This window comes from Ranitomeya imitator, chromosome 7 (genome assembly GCF_032444005.1).
Source record: "Ranitomeya imitator isolate aRanImi1 chromosome 7, aRanImi1.pri, whole genome shotgun sequence".
NCBI classification, from domain to species: Eukaryota; Metazoa; Chordata; class Amphibia; order Anura; family Dendrobatidae; genus Ranitomeya; species Ranitomeya imitator.
Window position 1 is genome coordinate 196,268,045 of NC_091288.1, and position 19,467 is coordinate 196,287,511.

The 19,467-nt window shown below is 42.2% G+C and overlaps 1 protein-coding gene across 2 annotated transcripts in view; it reads left to right on the top strand.

The window, feature by feature from the left end:
* ELFN1 (extracellular leucine rich repeat and fibronectin type III domain containing 1) overlaps positions 1 to 19,467 on the top strand; it is a 620,268-nt gene that overhangs the window by 538,594 nt on the left and 62,207 nt on the right. For both annotated transcript variants that reach the window (XM_069734323.1, XM_069734324.1), the window contains exon 5: positions 12,680 to 12,749. The gene's annotated coding sequence lies outside the window, so the exon portion shown is untranslated. The remainder of the gene's footprint in view (positions 1 to 12,679; positions 12,750 to 19,467) is intronic.

Genomic DNA, 19,467 nt, shown 5'->3' on the forward strand with positions numbered 1-19,467 from the left:
CGATTTTGAACTTTGGTATTTTTGGGGGTGTTCAAGATGCAGTTCTGGAACTTGTGGTTGATTGACTTAAATGAGGATGGATCGGTCAGCCACGGGTTTCAGAGCCGCATCTTGAATATTTTAAAGACTATTGAAGTTCAAGGTCGGTCGTTTTTGACCGAAGACAACAGCAGGGTTAAAAGAGTTAACTTATCAGACATGGCCCTTACATTTTAGAGCCCTCAGAAACACCCCCGTGAGCTGCTGAATGAAAAATGTAGCATGACATCCGCATGAATACATGGATTCATTCTGCCACATTTGAAGCAATTTTACAAAGTGATTCTCTCTCATGGCTCATGTGTGTACACCCCCTCTATGATATTAATATGCATCAATAGGGTTTTCATCATAAAACCAAATATAACACACAGAGAAGGCCGCTATGTTTTGTGACCATGCTTGTCCTTGAAAGTTTAGGGGGAAAAAAAAAAAGTAATCGTAATAGGCTTGATAAGGAAAAAGAATGTTCTCCATTTCCAAATATAAATCTTTATCAGTGAGAAGAGGCGGCGAGCCTGAAGAATAGCGTGTAACAACGTTTGCATACACTTGAAGGCTCAATAGCGTGGAATCGTTATCATGGAGCCTGTCATAATTATGGTGATATAATAGGAGGTTCTGCATTGGAGACGACGGCGCTATAGGCTGAAACGCGCGTCGCTCGTGGCTCATTAGGTTGCAGAACGCACATCTAAAAACAAATAGAGCCAAACGTTTCTCCTCACGTCTGTAACACACGCAGGAGCCGAGACCTCTGCTCCCCGGGAAGGAGACAAAAAAAAAAAAAGAAGACAGAAACGCAGAATGCAGCTGGAGAGGAAAAATGAGAGAAAATCTGACCAAGTCAGCAGGCTGGAAGAAAATGTTTCTTAAGAATAGATGTGATGCTAGTGGAAAAACTCAACTCTCCTGGGGAGAAAGAGGATGGCTGCTTAATCAATCTATTATTATCCCTATTGTTATAGTCCATGTGACACAGCGACCAAATTGTCCATGATTTGGATCTCGCCGGGTTAGTTATTAAGGCCAAATACTGAGCAGAACGGTCACGTACTCCACATAATGGGGAAGAGAAGAGTGCCCGGAGGAGAGGACACATGTGGCGTTCTAGTGTAGAAGGCTTGGACTGGCCTACCGGAGAACAACGGAATCCTCCGGTGAGTCCCTGTGCGAGAGTGGACCACCACCCAATGAACTAATTGTGGACAAATAGACAATCTCTTTGTAACTACATCACCTATTTTATGTTATGCTGCAGTGATTATTGTTGGCGGACGATCCAATAAACCAATACATTTTTTATAAGAAATATTGTGTGACATTTTCTTCGGAGTATCGCATCTTGTAAGAAGTCCTAAATAAAAAAAAAATATGCAAAATAAGTATATTTAACAACTTGTTCATTGTTATTTAAATTTGTGATTAAGAATAATGTCACATTTGCGTGTACTTGAAAAGCGGGGCCCTGGAGTTGGTTACTGGTGGGCCCTTGGCACCCCAGTCCAACACTGAGCGTAGGTTCAGATTTAGCTTGGGAATAACAGGTGATGTATCTTCTATTAATGTCCGTCGTCATAATGATGTTTTATATAGTGCCCAAGTAAAATAATCATCCTGCACCCAAACTATATTTCCCATTGTTATCATGTATCATGTAGTGCCCAAATAATCCAATTATACAATAACACAATGAAACCGCCATTTCATATGTGCATCATACAGCAACCAGATATTATTTTCCATTAGTATAATGTATCATATGGAACCAAATAAATTGCAAACACCCATAAAGCATTATAAAGTACCTAACTCATATAATTATATTGCACCGAAATATGTTTCATGCTTATCATGTATCATGCAGTGCCCGAATAATATAATTATACAATAACCAAATAACACCGCCATCTCGTATGTGTGCCCAAAAAATTGCAATTATCCCATAATGTATCGTATAATACCTAAACAATATAACCCCATAAAAAGAGGCGCTGAGGAATAAAGCCATTTAACAGCCTCTGTGAAAGGGCATTTCATTAAGGGGATGATCATATAATACTGATATAATATGTCCCATCCTTATCATGATTATCAAACGTTTTTTCCTCTTAATATCAAGCATACCCTAAATAAATGGGTTTACACTTCAACTAATAATTTATTAACCACGAAAAGTTACCTAATGATGACCTTTTTATCTAGGTGAAGCTAAAGTACAATTTTATTCATAAAACGTAATATGTAAATTAATGTAATTCTAATAAAAAACAATTAAAATAGAAAGGTGCTGAATAAAAAAAAGAGGGACACTACACCTCAATACATTGTGATGAGGATAATCCATACATAAAAATCCACAATAACTACCACTCTTAGATCCAAAAAAACACAGAAGAAAGACATTAGTGCTATTTGAGCTGCTGTAGCTGCATTTCAGATTGGTGTCTGGTCTGAAACCTGTTACATTTAATGGACTAATGTTGGGTGGAATCTCTAAAGTGCATTCCTGTCCAGGAAACTGGGGGTGTGCAATCAATAGGCATAACAGTAGAACATGTTTTACCTGTTAGTGTATGTAGATTGCTATGGATACAATGGAGTCCCTCTACCCCGACGCGCGTTTCGCTCTGCTTCTTCGGGATCTTTACCTAAAACTCCCCATTAAGTAACCCATACTTATCATGTATCATACAGTGCCCAAATAACATTGCTATCTCTTAACAATGTATCATATAGTACCCAAATAACATTGCTATCTCTTAACAATGTATCATATAGTACCCAAATAACATTGCCATCCATTATTATGTAACAAATATTGCCCAAACAACAGTGCCATCTCTTATGATGTGTGATGTGGTGCCCTTATGAAGCAATCATGTCATACCCTAATATGTAGGATGCCCTTGTAGTACCATGAATATAGCACAATATAATCAATAAATTACATTTTAGCTGCATTCTGGACATTTGCCTTTACATAGGTTTCAGCACAAAGTGTGAGACCAACGAGTAAGTCATAGGTGCCCAGTTGATAATTTCTGGTAGTTTATGTGTGATGTATTTTGCCTTTGGGGCCAGCTCAGTTTCGGTGTACAGGGTACAGGCAATGACCACTCGCAGAATCTATTCACCCCTAACACTACTGTGATGCATTGCTGGCATGGCATATTTAAATAAAACCAAGAACCATGAATTTAAAGCTTATTAAAGCTTATTGGCAAGGAGCTTTTTATCATCCAGTGCCACGATAACATGGGGTCTTAGCAATAATCAGCCCTTGCATTTGATAAAAGTGATTGGTCATGGTCGATAAAAATGCTGATTATCTTTAGCAGAATAAATCATACTGGCATGGCATTTTTTAATTAGTCTGGAATCTTTATTACAGTCCTATACTGGGCTTGACGAGGGACTTATGGCATTTTTTTATCCTGATCTCCTGGTTCATGAAGACAGATGTGTCCTGACTTACCTTTTCTTTTGCTTAACAAGATAACTAGCATTGAAAAAAAACATAATTTTCAGATACTCTGTCATGAGATTGGCCTGACTCCAATGACCTACTGACCGCCAAATCCGAACGACACTACTCTGTCCTCCCCCTCCTGGACCTGTACTCTGCTTTTGACACAGTGGACCCTTCCCTCTTACTACAGACTCTTTCATCTCTTGGCATCTCAGACTTGGCCCTCTCTTGGATCTTTTCATACCTAACAGACCAGACATTCAGCATCACCCACTTACACACCACCTCCTCATCTCGCCCCCAATCTGTCGGTGTCCCCCAGGTGTTCAGTTATAGGACCTTTGCTCTTCTCGATCTACATCCTTGACTCATAGAGTCCCACGGCTTTTAGTATCACCTCTATGATGGTGACACAGATCTACCTGTCTGGACCTGATATAACCTCCTTACTAACCAAAATCCCACAATGTCTGTCAGAAATAGTTTCTCCCCCATCCCACTCAACCCCATAACAGACCTATTAATTAAAGTAAATGGCTGCTCACTCTCCCCAGTTCTACAAGCTCGCTGCCTCAGGACAACCCTGGATTCTAATCTCTCCTTCAAACCACATAGCCAAGCCCTTTCCACTTCCTGCCGACTACAACTCAAAAATATTGCTCAGACCTGCCCATTTTTTTAATCAACCTGCCAAAATGCTAGTGCATGCCCTCATCATTTCCCGCCTCGACTACTGCAACCTCCTGCTCTCTGGCCTCCCCTCTAACACTCTCACGCCCCTCCAATCTATCCTAAACTCTGCTGCCCAACTAATCCTACTGTCCCCCCACTATTCCCCGACCACTCCCCTCTGTCAATCCCATCACTGGCTCCCCATTGCCCAGAGACTCCAGTTCAAAACCCTAACCATGACGTACAAAGCCATCCACAACCTGTGTCCTCCATACTTGTGTGACTTAGTTTCCTGGTACTTACCTGCACGCAACCTCCGATCCTCACAAGATCTCCTCTACTCCTTTCTTATCTCTTCTTCCCACAATCGCATTGAAGATTTCTCCTGTGCATCACCCCTACTCTGGAACCCTCTACCACAACATATCAGACTCTCGCCTACCATAGAAAAGAGGAACCTGAAGACCCACCTCATCCAATAAGCCTAAAACCTGCAGTAACCACCGATCCACCAAACCACTGCACGACCATCTCTACCCTCTCCTACTGTATCCTCACCCATCCCTTGTAGATTGTGAGTCCTCGCGGGCAGGGTCCTCTCTCCTCCTGTACCAGTCAGTGACTTGTGTTGTTAAAGATTAATGTACTTGTTTTTTATTATAGAGAAATCTTATATGACAAAACCACATTATAGAAATGGATCCTGATCATCGGTCAGGGCCATGTGTATGTAAAACTAGGACTAAGTACACCCTATCATTATGCTAACATAGGTATATATACAAAACACAATGATACTAGGGTCCATAGTAAATAGAAAATTACAAATCTTTATTTGTTAAAAATACCAATAACATTAAGTGAAAAGGGGAAGATGTGTCACAGATCTAACATTCCTATTAATACATTGCAAATGTATGGACGCGCAATGGAATACACAGCATGGAATTGAGGAATTAATCTCTCCCATGCAAACATTCATATATCCAATAACAATGGGGATTTTCTGTTATCTCACCTCTCCTGCGTCCTATAAAAGTGCCATAGTTCATATATATAGAGGCATAAAGTCAAAATGACCACACATGTAGTCAAAACAAATAGTTAATTACCCGTAATCAGAGGCAGTACAGGGCACAGTCCACACCGCTATCCCTGTGCGTCCGCCCCGACGCGCGCTTTGGACCTTCCTTCTTCAAAGGGGCCTCTGATTATGAGTAATTAACTATTTGTTTTGACTACATGCGTGGTCATTTTTACTTTATGCCTCTATATATATGAACTATGGCACTTTTATAGGGCACAGGAGAGGCGAGATAACAGAAAATCCCCATTGTTATTGGATATATGAATGTTTGTATGGGAGAGATTAATTCCTCAATTCCATGCTGTGTATTCCCTTGCGCAGGCTGCAATGGTAAAATACAGGAGTAGCATAAACGATGTGTTACCTTGATTGCAGAGTCTAGGCGTGAACAGGACCAAGAACAGTTGTGAGAAGTTGCCAACTTACCAAGTGGTTGTTGCGGACAACACCAAGCAAACTGGACTAGCTTAGAAATAACTCTGGTTGTCAGACGAAGTTGAGAAAATGACAGACACCTGGATGAAGCTGAGCCCAGTGAAGTAGCCGAAAAATTCTGGGAAAACTTGAAGAAACTGCTGATAATGTTATTTAATACCTAAACAGTTGACCTCTACCGAAGCCTTCTTTGTAAGATAGATAGTAGAGAGATAATTAGATAGATCGATAGATCAATAGATAAAACTGGCATTGATGGAGAAAGTGGCCTTTTGGAGGTCTACTAGGACCCACAGTGGTGGAGTCCATGGAGCAATAGCCATTTAAACTCTTCCTATAATCCCTAGTTCTTTAGGAAATTTGAGGAAAGATAAGAGTGGAGACATCTGTAGAAGTAATAGAATTATTCATTCTGACACCGGTAGATCAAATATCTATGACAATGCCCATTTATATTCCATTCAGTTGCCATTGGCATTTATCAAGGACATAGAAAGGAGGCGATGGAGCATGAACATTGGGGGCAAGGGGCACCCATAAGACATTCTTGCATGGCACAGGGTATTTAGATACAGGACTACGACACCTGAAGCTTTTGCCCTAGATGAGGTCATCATCTCATCACCCCGGTATGTTACCTTCATCCTTAAAACCATACCATAGTCATTAATTCCTTAGGGCATGTTGTTGGTTACAGGGCTAAGTTCTTCACACGCAGGCAGCTGATCTGTAAGATCATAAAGAAACCGGTTCTGTCAATAGAAGAGGGAAAGCAGGCATCATTATAACAGAGGAAGGCCATTTCCCAGAAGGGAGATGAATTAAATTTGGCAAGTTAGTCATTCGATGAATTGCTTTGTCCGTCATGACAAATACACAGCTCCCGTCTTTGGCGCCAGTTCCAAAGCAAACATTCACTCTTCGCGGCATGCATTAAATTTGCAGGAGGAAATAAAGAGTGTAACGAGTGTAGTGTCTCTTCCTATGCACACCTACATCTCATAATCATCCTGGATAATACGATCATTGCTCAAGATGCTCAATGTCGATTGTGCGGTGCACCCGGCGAGCCGGTATTGTGCATTGTATGTGTGCAGAATATCTCTGCTCAGCTCTGTATCGCAGACTTTATTCCACCATTTACAGAATTAACATTCTCCCCGCACCGTTGTACGCGGTACTGTTTTCTGTCTGAATCTTTTCTTGGCTGCTGCGGTCGACTAAAGAATCAGCCCCATTTAGCTGGATATACACTGATAGCTCCATCTCCCACACACAGCCAGTAATATCCTTTATGAGGCGATATTTCAGGAAGGAAAGTTGATTTTATGGCAAAATGGCTAAAAACAAAACCCCAACAAGCTATTATTAGCAGTTTTCTATGACCGTCTAGATGTCATGTTATAGTATTCTACACAATGATGATTCCTCCGTGCGAAGGCGGTCAATGAATAGACTTCAGTTATTGACTCTACAGATTGAAAGCAACAGGTCCTTCTCCTTACTGCGGTCAGACCTCGATTTCGCGAAATATCACGCAATTTATTCTGCTTCTTTATTATATTTCCAATACTTTTACCACTAGTGACCAGTGGTATAACTGTAACAGAGAAATCATGTGCAGTTAGTGTAGAAAGTGAGTAAGAAAAAGATTTTCTGCTTCTTTTCGAAAGTCACAGAAATGAATAATGTCCCAGGACCCAAAGGGCAATGAGGCCTGCTGCATTAAATACACTCATGAGACAAATTTACTAGTGGATTGAGAGATTGCCCAAAACAATTATTGGCAATATAGGAAGTTGGGTGGGCCATTCTTACCTAGCGAAGGCTCTATCCCCCGACCTATCATTATCTGTGGCAGCACATCCTCCTTTACACATGAACATGTGCTGATGACCAAACGGTATACAAATTCTCCTGTTGTTTTACCCAAATTTTATTCGTATTCTTGTCTATACAGAATTGTAGTTGTTTATGTGTCTACGATGTAGCAGCTCATTTTATTTTCCAAAGATCAGTTCACAGCAGCTGTTACATTCTTTCTTGAGCTCCTCGTGGGTGGGTCAAATAGAAGAAATTGCTTAACGAGTAACAGTGAAACCCCTGCAGAACAAAATCACCATAAATAAAATATTTTAGACTTTAGTGGGCATATCCAAGACAGGATATAGTATGAGAATAAAACAAAAGATAAAGGTGCTTCCACATTGTGTTTTGAGTCTCCATCTGGCATACGCCCGAGATCCCCAGGGCCATAGAATGTATTGGTGAACCTGCGCTCTGCCGTGCACCTTTTCAGGGAGTGTACACCTATGGAAGGTGGACACTACTCAGACGCAGTCAGGTATGTCTGAGTGTCCACCTCCTGTAGGCGTACACTCCCTGAGAAAGTGCACGACAGTGAGCGCGTTCACTCTGCCATCACCATTACATTCTATGGCCCAATCATGTGTCTGGAACCCATTTTGCCAGGGATTTCAGAAGTATGCCCTAATGGGGACAAAGAATGCAATGTGAAAGCACCCTATGGGAGAATAACTTACTGTATATGGGGAACAAAAAGTCAATTAGATGTCATTAATGAATGCAACATGGCATCAGTCATTAAACCCATGACTGGTAATTTATGAAGTTGTCCATCACAAGTTCATGTCTGACCATGTAGATTTCATTCCGTCATTGTTGTTAGCAACACATCCTTGTAATCACACCCAAGTTTGGTCAGGAACAAGGATTCTCCTTATTTTTTTATTTGTAGTAATTTGTGACTCTAAAGTTTAACAAATTATATGGTTACGTTCCAAATAATTTTAATAATCTTTTATCCATATTCTAGTATTTACAGAAGTATTGTAGTTGTTTGTGAGTCTTCATTTCAGCTGCTTATTTTATTTCCTAAAGATCAGCTCACAACAGTTGTCACATTCTTTCTTGAGCTCCTCATGGGCAGGTTATGGTAAAAGAGAAATTGAAACACCAGTATGAGGTCGCCAAAAATAAGATATTTTAGACTTTATTAGTCACATCAAATGCAGGATAGAGAGTATGAGATTTATAGAGTATGAGACACATAGAGTATAAGATAATAGTAGTTGTCACGTTCTTTCTCTAGCTCCTAATGGATATGTCATTCAAAACACAAAATTCAGCAGGGGGAAACTATGTAAAGCCTACAGCACAAAGTCGCCAAAAAAATAGGATAAAAAAAGGATAAAATCATAGTATCATAGAATGGTAGAGTTGGAAGGGACCTCCAGGGTTGTCGTGTCCAACCTCCTGATCAACGCAGGATTCACTAAACCATCTCAGTTTGAAGACTTCCATTGAAGGAGAACTCGCCACCTCTCGTGACCACCTGTTCCACTCAAAGTTTTTTCTCATATCTAATCTGTATCTCCTCCCTTTCAGTTTCATTCCATTGCTTCTCGTGTTTCCATGTGCAATTGAGAATAATGATGATCGCTCTACACTGTGACATCCCTTCTGATATTTGTAGACAACTATTAAGTCTCCTCTTAGCCTTCTTTTATGAAATCTAAACATTCCCAGTTCTTTTCACTGTTCCTCGTAGGGCATACTTTACAGTCCGCTCACTATCCCGGTAGCTCTTCTCTGATAATGTGGCACTGCCTGAGTCTGAGTGGAGGACGGGATCAAGTAGATGAAATTAAAGAATTAAAGTACATATATGTATAAGGGAATACATGCACAAGTTAAAAAAATATATATAACTCAGCATACAAATATATCAATATATAGCAAACAGTGCAATAACCATCAATATCCTCCACTGGTTGTAAAGTTACTAATTCATAGGGTATTTAGTAAGTAAGCAGAGGATACCCCAATTGTTTTATTTTATATGTTTATTTAAAATGAAAGTAAATTATTAAAAAAAAAACCACAGCGAGATCCGTCTGCATATTTTAATTTTATTGACTTCTCTAATGCAAGAAACAGAGAATTCCAACTTTATGAATTGTGGGGTTTCTGTAAAACAGCTTTGTACTCGGGGGAAATGACAATGGATTTTTCCTGTGAAATAAATAATTCTATTCTATTGAAAAAAAAAAACATGATTTAAAGATTAAGAAAAAAAATTTTTTTTGCTGTCTCTTTGGTGTCAAAAGCGCCCTTTCCGTAATCTAGCGAATTCTTTATCTACATCCAATCATGCACAAAGGGACAGTAAAAAAAATAATCATTTCTGCTATTGAGATGCTCAGATAAAGTGTTTTACTCTTCATAGATCTCATTGTGTGCTTAACCTTTCGGGCTGCAATCTAGCTAATGAAAACAGGGACCTTCTTAACAAACCAGGCCCCTGCTGTATAAACAGTAGTTAATGTTTTCCCACCATAACAATGTCAATAGGCAAAGCTTTGGGTAGACAATAGGGCCTACTAATGAAAATGTTTTGATATGAGCCTCATGAAAGTGTTAAGAAACCTACAAAAGTTATACATTCAGTGACTCTTGGCTTCCATTGTGTTGACGTTGACATGGTCCCTTACCTCCTTCTCGTCAAGACATAACCAAAAATGTGTGAAAAGATTACCAGCTTTAGAAAAACAAACAAGATTTGAAGATACTCTGTTGGGAGGGGTTAATGCTTCATGTGTCTATACAGGCCACAGTTTTTGCAGAAAGGTAAAGCCTGACCCATCCGTACCTGCCATTTTTAAAAAAAATATGAGCCCAATCTTCTATTTCGAAGTCCTACACAGGACTACCATGGAGACATCCATAACTGAGGTATTCCTTCTCCTTGAAGTCCTACACAGAGACCTACAGTACAACCATGGAGACATCCATAACTGAGGTATTCCTTCTCCTTGAAGTCCTACACAGAGACCTACAGGACAACCATGGAGATAATCATAACTGAACTCTTCCTTCTCCTTGAAGTCCTACACAGAGACCTACAGAACAACCATGGAGACAACCATAACTGAGGTCTTCCTTCTCCTTGAAGTCCTACACAGAGACCTACAGGACAACTATGGAGACAAGCATAACTGAGGTCTTCCTTCTCCTTAATGTCTTACACAGAGCCCTACAAGACAACCTTGGAGACAACCATAACTGAGGTCTTCCTTCTTCGTCGCCTCTATACAAGTCTCAAAGACTGTGTCTATGCTGTACATCCCCTTGATCCCACTAAATTATTTTCAAGAATTGCTCTTCAAAGCCACCCATTAGATCAGGCTAAGAATAGGGAAGGATGAATGGAAAAAAAAAAGAAACCAATATTGCGAGATATTTTATTTCAAAGGTTTTAACACTTCCATTATGTAAATCAGGCTCATAAGAAGTTTAAACGTCTGGAAACTTCATATTCCTTTATTTCATTAACATAAATACAAGATCTAGTTAATAAGACAGAATGAAGCAATTCAGGCTGCTAGAAAAGATACTAATGTAATTTTACAAGATGGGTGAGATTACTTTTCGTGAGCATTAGGATGGTTGAATAGAAAGACCATTTGGTGATTCCATGGTGCAGGCTACTGACAGATCAGCGCAGTACATTGTGTGAGGTTTTATTCTCTAGGCTCAAACCATTGTGATATTGGACCAATTTTATTCACAAGAACTTATGGTCGCGAGAAATTTAACTTCGAAATCAGAATTGGTAATTTTTTGTCTGCCTACATGGCATAAGATAAGAATACCGTTATTTCTGTTTCTTAGACTAAAGACGCCCATACACCTTTATTGAGACCGACAGCGATTCTTTCTGACTTGGCTCCAGTTCGGTCACTTAAGCATATGTTTTCAATAGGCACAGAGTAGTAAGATGCTGGCAGCAGCTGTCAAGACTCCCGGGTGTGACTACTGCTGGGAGGCTACTCGCCGCAGTAAGGGAGCACAGAGCAGAATGGCGGAGAACTCACCGGGTAGGAAGCAGGACCTGAACCATGTGACAAAGGTGGAGTGACCAGGGGTGGAGCCAGGCACCGGGGTGCAAAGGAGGCGAACGGCGCCGGAGAGTAGTCAAACGTGCCAAGGTCAATAACCAGGGGACAAGCAAGGTACTGAAGGGTGAGACAGAAGGATAGTCAGGTGGAAGCCAGAGGTCAGAAAGCCAAGTAAGCGAATGAATAGAAACACAAAGCACCGAAACCGAGAGGATCAAACAGACCAGATCAAGCACGAGAGCAAACAAACAACACAGTATGCACACGTACACCAGGGGGTCAGGCACACAGACAAAACGAAAGTATAACTGACAGAGAATCCTTGTCCAGCATGGGTATAAATATCCCTCCCAGATTCAAATGGAGGCCACTACAATTAACCCTGAGAGGACGGGGCATTAATCCTGTCAAAACCATGACAGCAGCTTATCTCCTCTGAGAACTAAAGGATTGGGCACTTTTTATTCAACATACCCAATCCTTCCTTCCACACTGACATCAGTCATCGGAGGTTACTCATTTCATAGTGGACCCACTTGCCAAAACCAACTCAACTATAATGTATATTCACACCTCTGCGTACATGGTCTGTAAGAATGCATGATCCAGGTCAAAAATTGGAGTTGCTATCTTCTTCTAATTGGATCCACCCCAATTATCATCCTTAGATATACTTATAGTAAATTCGACAAATATTCAAAAAGCTTCCTCAGGAGCTTCTTCTCGTCTTGCTTGAAATGTTCTCAGTTAGCAGCTGATTTTTCTGGAAGATTAATTGCTCATGTCCTACAGAATGGGAGTCACTTGTAGAGTGGGTCAATGTTCTGGCTTATAAAGGGGGTCCCAAGTGCGGGAAGCTCCAGTATAAGATCCCTCTGCCCTACTATGAATTGGAATTGCCTTTATGACCCATCACAAATGGTTGACCATTTTTTATTATATTGTAGTTGCCACTGTGCCATGTCTACGACTGATTGTCAAAATTAATAAATGTTCTATTATGCACACTTCTGTCTAACAGCCTTAAATAACAAAACTTTCCTTTTTTTCTAGGTCTAAAAATTGAGAAAAACTGCAACCTGAGCAACCGATACTTACGAAATTGGATTCTAGTAGCCAAAGTGTAAGTATTCAGTATTGTCTCACACTTCTCATGCTTTGGGTACTGCCGATAGCCGATCGTTTCCTTTGTAATGCACCGCCCTTTTGTTTAGTAGAGTCTTTTCCAAAGATTGCACAGTAGTCTGGTTGCTGACAAAGGGGAATGTGACAAGAGACATCCATGAGCAACCTCTATTCAAAAACACTGCACATGACACTGTGCGCATGCGCCAGATCTCCGTGCGATGGCTGTTGAGAGCACAAGGGGATGGCCCTTGAAAGGAGAAATTGGTGCTAATCTGCCAATTTCAAGAGATCAATGAGTGGCTTGTAATGCTGTCTCCAACACAATCATAAAAATAATCATAAAATTTCCAACAAATGGGAAAAAAAACTCTCCCACATAATGAGGTGACTGATACTCCTCCATTTCTTCACTATCAATATCCTCTTCTTCCTCATTTCTCCCTCTCCCGGAGTATAATAATATCACCAGCACTTCTCCACCATGTAATCAATCATCTTCTCTGCCACAAATCAAAACTTTGAAATTATTGGAGGTCTGGTGTGGTTGAGATTTTTGGGCATTTGGTCTATGAGACCTTTCTGTAGACCACTCGTGGCTTGGATCCGTCTTTGCTACACTGAAGTCTTTACCCATGGACACAACGTTGACCAAGAATAAAGCATTTTGATATTGTAAAAGGTGGGTTTTCTCTCTAAATGTATTTAGGACTTATCCATGGAATAAATGATGAATAGTGGCTTGTAGTGCTTTCTCCAAAAGTAGTAGTATCGTTAGGGGTCTGACTGCCAGTGATCCCATCAACAGGAGTCCTAAAGTTCTCAGTTTTGGCACTGTGCTTGCATGGCCACTTCTCCAATCACATTGGTTAGTTCCGACAATCCCATGGAATTGAATTTTCACGGGGAACATTGAGATCTCAAGGGGCCCTAGCGCTCAGACCTCTGGTATTTATCACCTATCCTTTCTATGTATTTAATGGGAAACCCCACTAGGGTCTGAGGGTCTATCGGTCATTTATGAGTAATAACATTGGTCATTATTATTTTTTCACCAAAGATTCCACCATCGTAACCTTGCAAATTTCAGATTTATACGGACGGACGCAGTCTGCCTTGCCTCCATTCGCTTACTACAGTTCTCCCGGCTGCTGCCGTTGATAGTTGTTTATCATTAGGAGGATGAATAGAGACATTACATTGTGATTTCCAGCCATTTCCAACTTTTTATTCTGCCAGTGTTAAGACCATGAAAGGTCAGCGGCATCAATCAGGTCTTATCAGCTCAACTACACCCAGACTATTCCATACACAAGTAGAAAGAAATATCTGCCCCAAAGACGGGCTTTCAATCTGAGTTTGTTTTTAAATGGCTTAACCATGTTTGCAGAGATTTCTCCAGAAAATACATCTAATGGAAGTAATTTAGCAGTGGCGGCGACATCTCTGACGAGAACAGACGGCCAGGTGGCTGGGCCAATATTAATAGCGTTGCTCTTCTCCAGATGAGATATGAATTTTAGGTCTTCGATTTATAGAATTAGTCAAAAATAGTTATAACGGGGACGTATGAGAAAGTTAATCCTACCCAACTACTTTGTGGAATGCCATTTTCGGATGCATTGCCTTCAAGGGGATACCCTATAAACTAAATGAATAAAGCAGTGGTTGCACATGCTCACTATCGTTCTATGTCTCTTCAGAGAGGGAAAGGACTTTAACCTTAGTGCCAACGATAAGACACAGCAATCCTAAAATTCATTATCGACCCTTGCCATAGAACTTAGGATAAAAGCCAGAATCTCAAATTTCAGACACGTGTTTTGGGGTATGTGCCCCTCATCAGAGCAAAGTATGAGATCTGATTTGGCTGTATGAGAGGCTTCAGATTGGGATCTAAGAAGTAACCTTTCCTCTTATGAAGAAGGACCTGCTTGACATGCAAGAGACAATTTGTATTTTTAGTTTCCAAGTGAAGCATTGCACGGTCTTATAAGCCTCCTTACCCTGGCATGTCAGGCATGTCACTCTCCATAAGGAGAAAGATTACTCATTAGACGACTACCACCCTGTTCACACAGGAGACTTTGAGACTCCAATTTTTACTATTAGTAGGGGTCTCAATGACCCAACCCCCAAGGATCTTACATTTATCACCTTTGCTATGGATAAGTGAAATAGAGAAGAACAAAAATGTTCCCATCACCCTGGTCCTCCATGGCAGCTGGACCAGGGCAGCTTTTTGCCCTGCTCGGTAAGCTCGATGCCTCTGCAGCTCACTTGGGCCCCTCAGTGACATGAAGATCCTCCACCATGTCTTGATGTTGCTTGAGGTCAAGTGACTAGATCTCATGTGACATCATGTCTCTGCGGGAACGAGTGAGTATCAGAGACGGCAGGTAGAGGATTGTTGGTGCAGGAAGAAACATGACCCAGGTCAGGCTGCCACGACAGACAGAAATAGGTAATGTTTGCTATATATCAGCTATCCAAAGGAGAGGATGATAAATATGTTTATAGGGGTCCAACTGTTGAGACTAAAAATAGGAGTCTCAAAATTCCCCTGTGTGAATAGAGCAGTAATGAGCATGTGCGAGCAGTGCTTCAGTCACTGCCCATAGGAGAGGTGATTGCACATGCTCACTACCACTTTATTCCTCATAAGTGGGGACTTTGAGTCAGTCAATCTCAGAATTAGTGGGGGTCTCAGCAGTCAAACCCCAAGTAATAATGCATTATCATCTTTGCTGTGAGTAAGTCATATATGTCATTTATTGGACAACCCCTTTAAGCCCCAGATGCCTTCCAAAAACTACCCAGGGCTTGCAGAAGAGTAACCTAAGGATTCAGAAATAGGTAATAGGTCTGTGTTTACTATACACCCCTCATAGTACTAATTATATAGTAGAGGTACCTGCGGACAGGCACTAGGACCCCCAGGTGACTGCACGTCTTAAGCCCCGCCCCCGCGGAACCTTGCATGTTTCTTACCAGTCTGTAGTTCTTCTATGGACTGTAGACATTGGCTGTAATAACACAGATTAGAACGTTATTGGCAAGAAACTGCATCTGCCTCTCATTAAAGAGGTCACTGGGATTTTATTATTATTATTATTATTTATTATTATAGCGCCATTTATTCCATGGCGCTTTACATGTGAGGAGGGGTATACATTATAAAACAAGTACAATAATCTTGAACAATACAAGTCACAACTGGTACAGGAGGAGAGAGGATCCTGCCCGCGAGGGCTCACAATCTACAAGGGATGGGTGAGGATACAGTAGGTAGATTTTATCAGCCTTCTATAGTCTCTGTGTTGCTGGCTGCAGAATGAGTTAACTGAGAACCCATCAGTGCTATTGACAGTCTGATGGGGAGTTTGTAACTCTTCTACCGGTCTTTTTCTGAGCTACTCTGAGTTGATTTATGACCACAGACCGCATTGAAGTTCAAGCTATAGGGAAATAAAGAGCCTGTAATATATGTATTGTAGGGGTTCCACTCACTCAGCTGCGACGGCTGACACACAGGAGACGTGTTCCTTTAAAGTTCACTGGGTTTATTGCTTCATAAACCATGTGGCAAAACAACAGAAAACAAAATAGCCTTTGGTTCAGGCAAAGAAAACAAGTGTCCAGTTCATCCGGCTCAGTCCTGAAGCCGTAACACACTCAGGAGGGTTTCACCTCCACACATATCTACCTGTGTTAAGCATTAGGCTTTCTTTTATATGTCTAACCACACCCAGAACCCATCACATGACCAGACATGTGGTTGTGACATCACCACAGGTCCTGAAACACATATAGGTAGCTATGGTTACATCACAGCAGCAAGCCATCTATAAGACACATATCTCCCATCGATTAGACATCCTTTAGCCACGCTACATACCTCCCCCCTCTGCCTAAAGCCGTGGGGCTTGGCACTTTCTCCCACTAGACAAGGGATTCTTGACAGGGCATCAGCATTACTGTGCAGCTTTCCGGCCCTATGTTCCACATGGAAACAGAAGTCCTGCAGGGCTAAGAACCAACGGGTGACCCTAGCATTTCTACCCTTCGTTTCCCTCATCCACCTAAGTGGGGCATGGTCGGATATCAGTCTAAATTTACGTCCCAGCAAATAGTACCGTAATGTGTCGACTGCCCATTTTATGGCCAAGCACTCCTTTTCAACGACTGAGTAGTTCTTTTCAGACGAGGACAGCTTCCTACTCACATAGAGAACAGGATGCTCCTCTCCATGTAGTTCTTGGGAAAGGACTGCTCCCACCCCAACATCTGAGGCATCTGTCTGAAGAATAAACTCTTTCTTGAAGTTTGGGGCCATCAGAACGGGTTGCTTACATAAAGCCTCTTTCATTTCTTGGAAGGCTGAATCTGTTTCTTCGGACCACTTAACCATTACTGATTTTGTCCCTTTTAGCAGGTCAGTCAGAGGCGCCGCCATTGTGGCGAAGTTTGGGATGAACCTCCTGTAATATCCCACGATTCCCAGGAAGGCTTTAACTTGCTTCTTGGAAACTGGTTTTGGCCATGTTTGAATTGCCTCCACTTTACTGATTTGGGGTTTTATTTCTCCATGACCCACTATGTATCCAAGGTACTTAGCTTCTTCTTTACCCAATGCACACTTCTTCGGGTTTATTGTAAATCCGGCCTCTCTTATAGCATCAAACACCGCTTGGACTTTCTCCAGATGACTCTCCCAGTCCGGGCTAAATATGACGATATCATCTAGGTACGCAGCAGCGTATGCCTTGTGGGGTGCAAGGACTCTATCCATAGCCCTTTGGAAGGTGGCCGGAGCTCCCTGTAGGCCAAATGGCATCCGGACATACTGGAAGCATCCATCTGGTGTAGAAAACGCCGTCTTCTCCTTGGCTTCCTGTGCCATGGGGATCTGCCAATACCCCTTCGTCAAATCCAAGGTGGTTATGTACCTGGCGGGCCCAAGCCTTTCGATGAGCTCATCAACGAGGGGCATGGGATATGCGTCGAACTTGGAGACCTCATTCAACTTCCTATAGTCGTTGCAAAATCTCCACTCCCCATCAGGTTTTGGGACCAGGACAATTGGGCTCGACCAACCGCTCTTGGATTCCTCAATGACTCCAAGCTTCAACATACGCTCCACTTCCTTGGAGACTATTTCTCGACGGGCCTCAGGAATTCTATAGGGCTTCACGTTCACGCGCACATGGGGCTCTGTCAGGACCTCATGCTCTATGACCTTCGTGTACCCAGGCAACTCGGAAAACAGGTCCCTGTTTTTCTGGAGTAACTCCCGGCATTGCTGTTTCTGGGACTCCGATAGCGTCTCCGCTATAGTAACCGCTCCAACCTCATCTTCTGGGTTGCTTAACAACGATGGAGTTACTGTCGGCTCTCTATCTTGCCACGGCTTGATAAGGTTGACATGGTATACTTGGAATGGTTTCCGTCTTCCTGGTTGGTGAATTTTATAGTTTACTTCACCAAGTTTCTCGACAACCTCATATGGCCCTTGCCATTTGGCCAAGAACTTGCTTTCCACTGTCGGAACTAACACAAGAACTCGGTCTCCCGGATTGAATTGCCTCACTCTTGCAGACCGGTTGTAGACCCTGGCCTGAGCTTCTTGTGCTTGGAGAAGGTGTTCTTTCACGATAGGCATCACCTTTGCAATCCTCTGCTGCATCAGGGCCACATGCTCAATGACGCTTCTGTGGGGCGTGACTTCGGCTTCCCAGGTTTCCTTGGCTATATCCATGAGTCCTCGTGGATGTCGGCCATACAGAAGCTCAAACGGTGAGAAACCTGTGGAGGCCTGTGGAACTTCACGAATGGAAAACATCAAATAGGGTAAGAGACAATCCCAGTCTCTACCGTCTTTCTCTATAGCTTTTCTCAGCATGCTCTTCAGTGTCTTGTTAAATCTCTCAACAAGGCCATCTGACTGGGGATGGTACACCGAGGTCCTCAACTGGGAGATTTTCAGGGCTTTGCATAGTTCCCTCATCACCTTGCTCATGAAAGGTGTCCCCTGGTCAGTCAGGATCTCCTTCGGCAGACCTGTCCGGGAAAAGACATGGACCAACTCGCGAGCTATACTCTTTGAAGAAGAATTTCTCACGAGAATTGCCTCAGGATAGCGTGTGGCATAGTCCAGGATGACTAATATATACTGATGGCCCGGGCTGATTTAACTAAGGGACCGACCAAGTCCATGGCAATTCTCTCGAATGGCACCTCAATAATGGGCAGTGACACAAGGGGGTTTCGGAAATGAGGAGTGGGAGCAGTTAGCTGACATGTAGGGCAGGACCTGCAATAGTTCACTATTTCCCGGTGGCACCCAGGCCAATAGAACCTCTGCACAACCTGTTCCTGCGTTTTTTCCACCCCTAGGTGTCCACCCAAGATGTGTGAATGGGCCATGTCCAACACCTTCCGTCTATATGGACCCGGCACTACCAACTGCTCTACCAACTCCTCCCTTATTTTCGTGACCCGGTACAACAACTCCCTGCTCATTAGAAAATGGGGAAATCTTGTGTCTGCCCCCGGCTCCTGTACCACCCCGTCAATAACTGTGACATTATTAAAGGCTTCCCTCAGAGTGGGGTCCCTATGTTGGGCAGTCCCAAAATTTTCACCGGATACCTCTAACTCCAGAATGTCAGATGCAGGGGACACTTCCTCCTCATCTCCAGCCAGGACACAAAAAG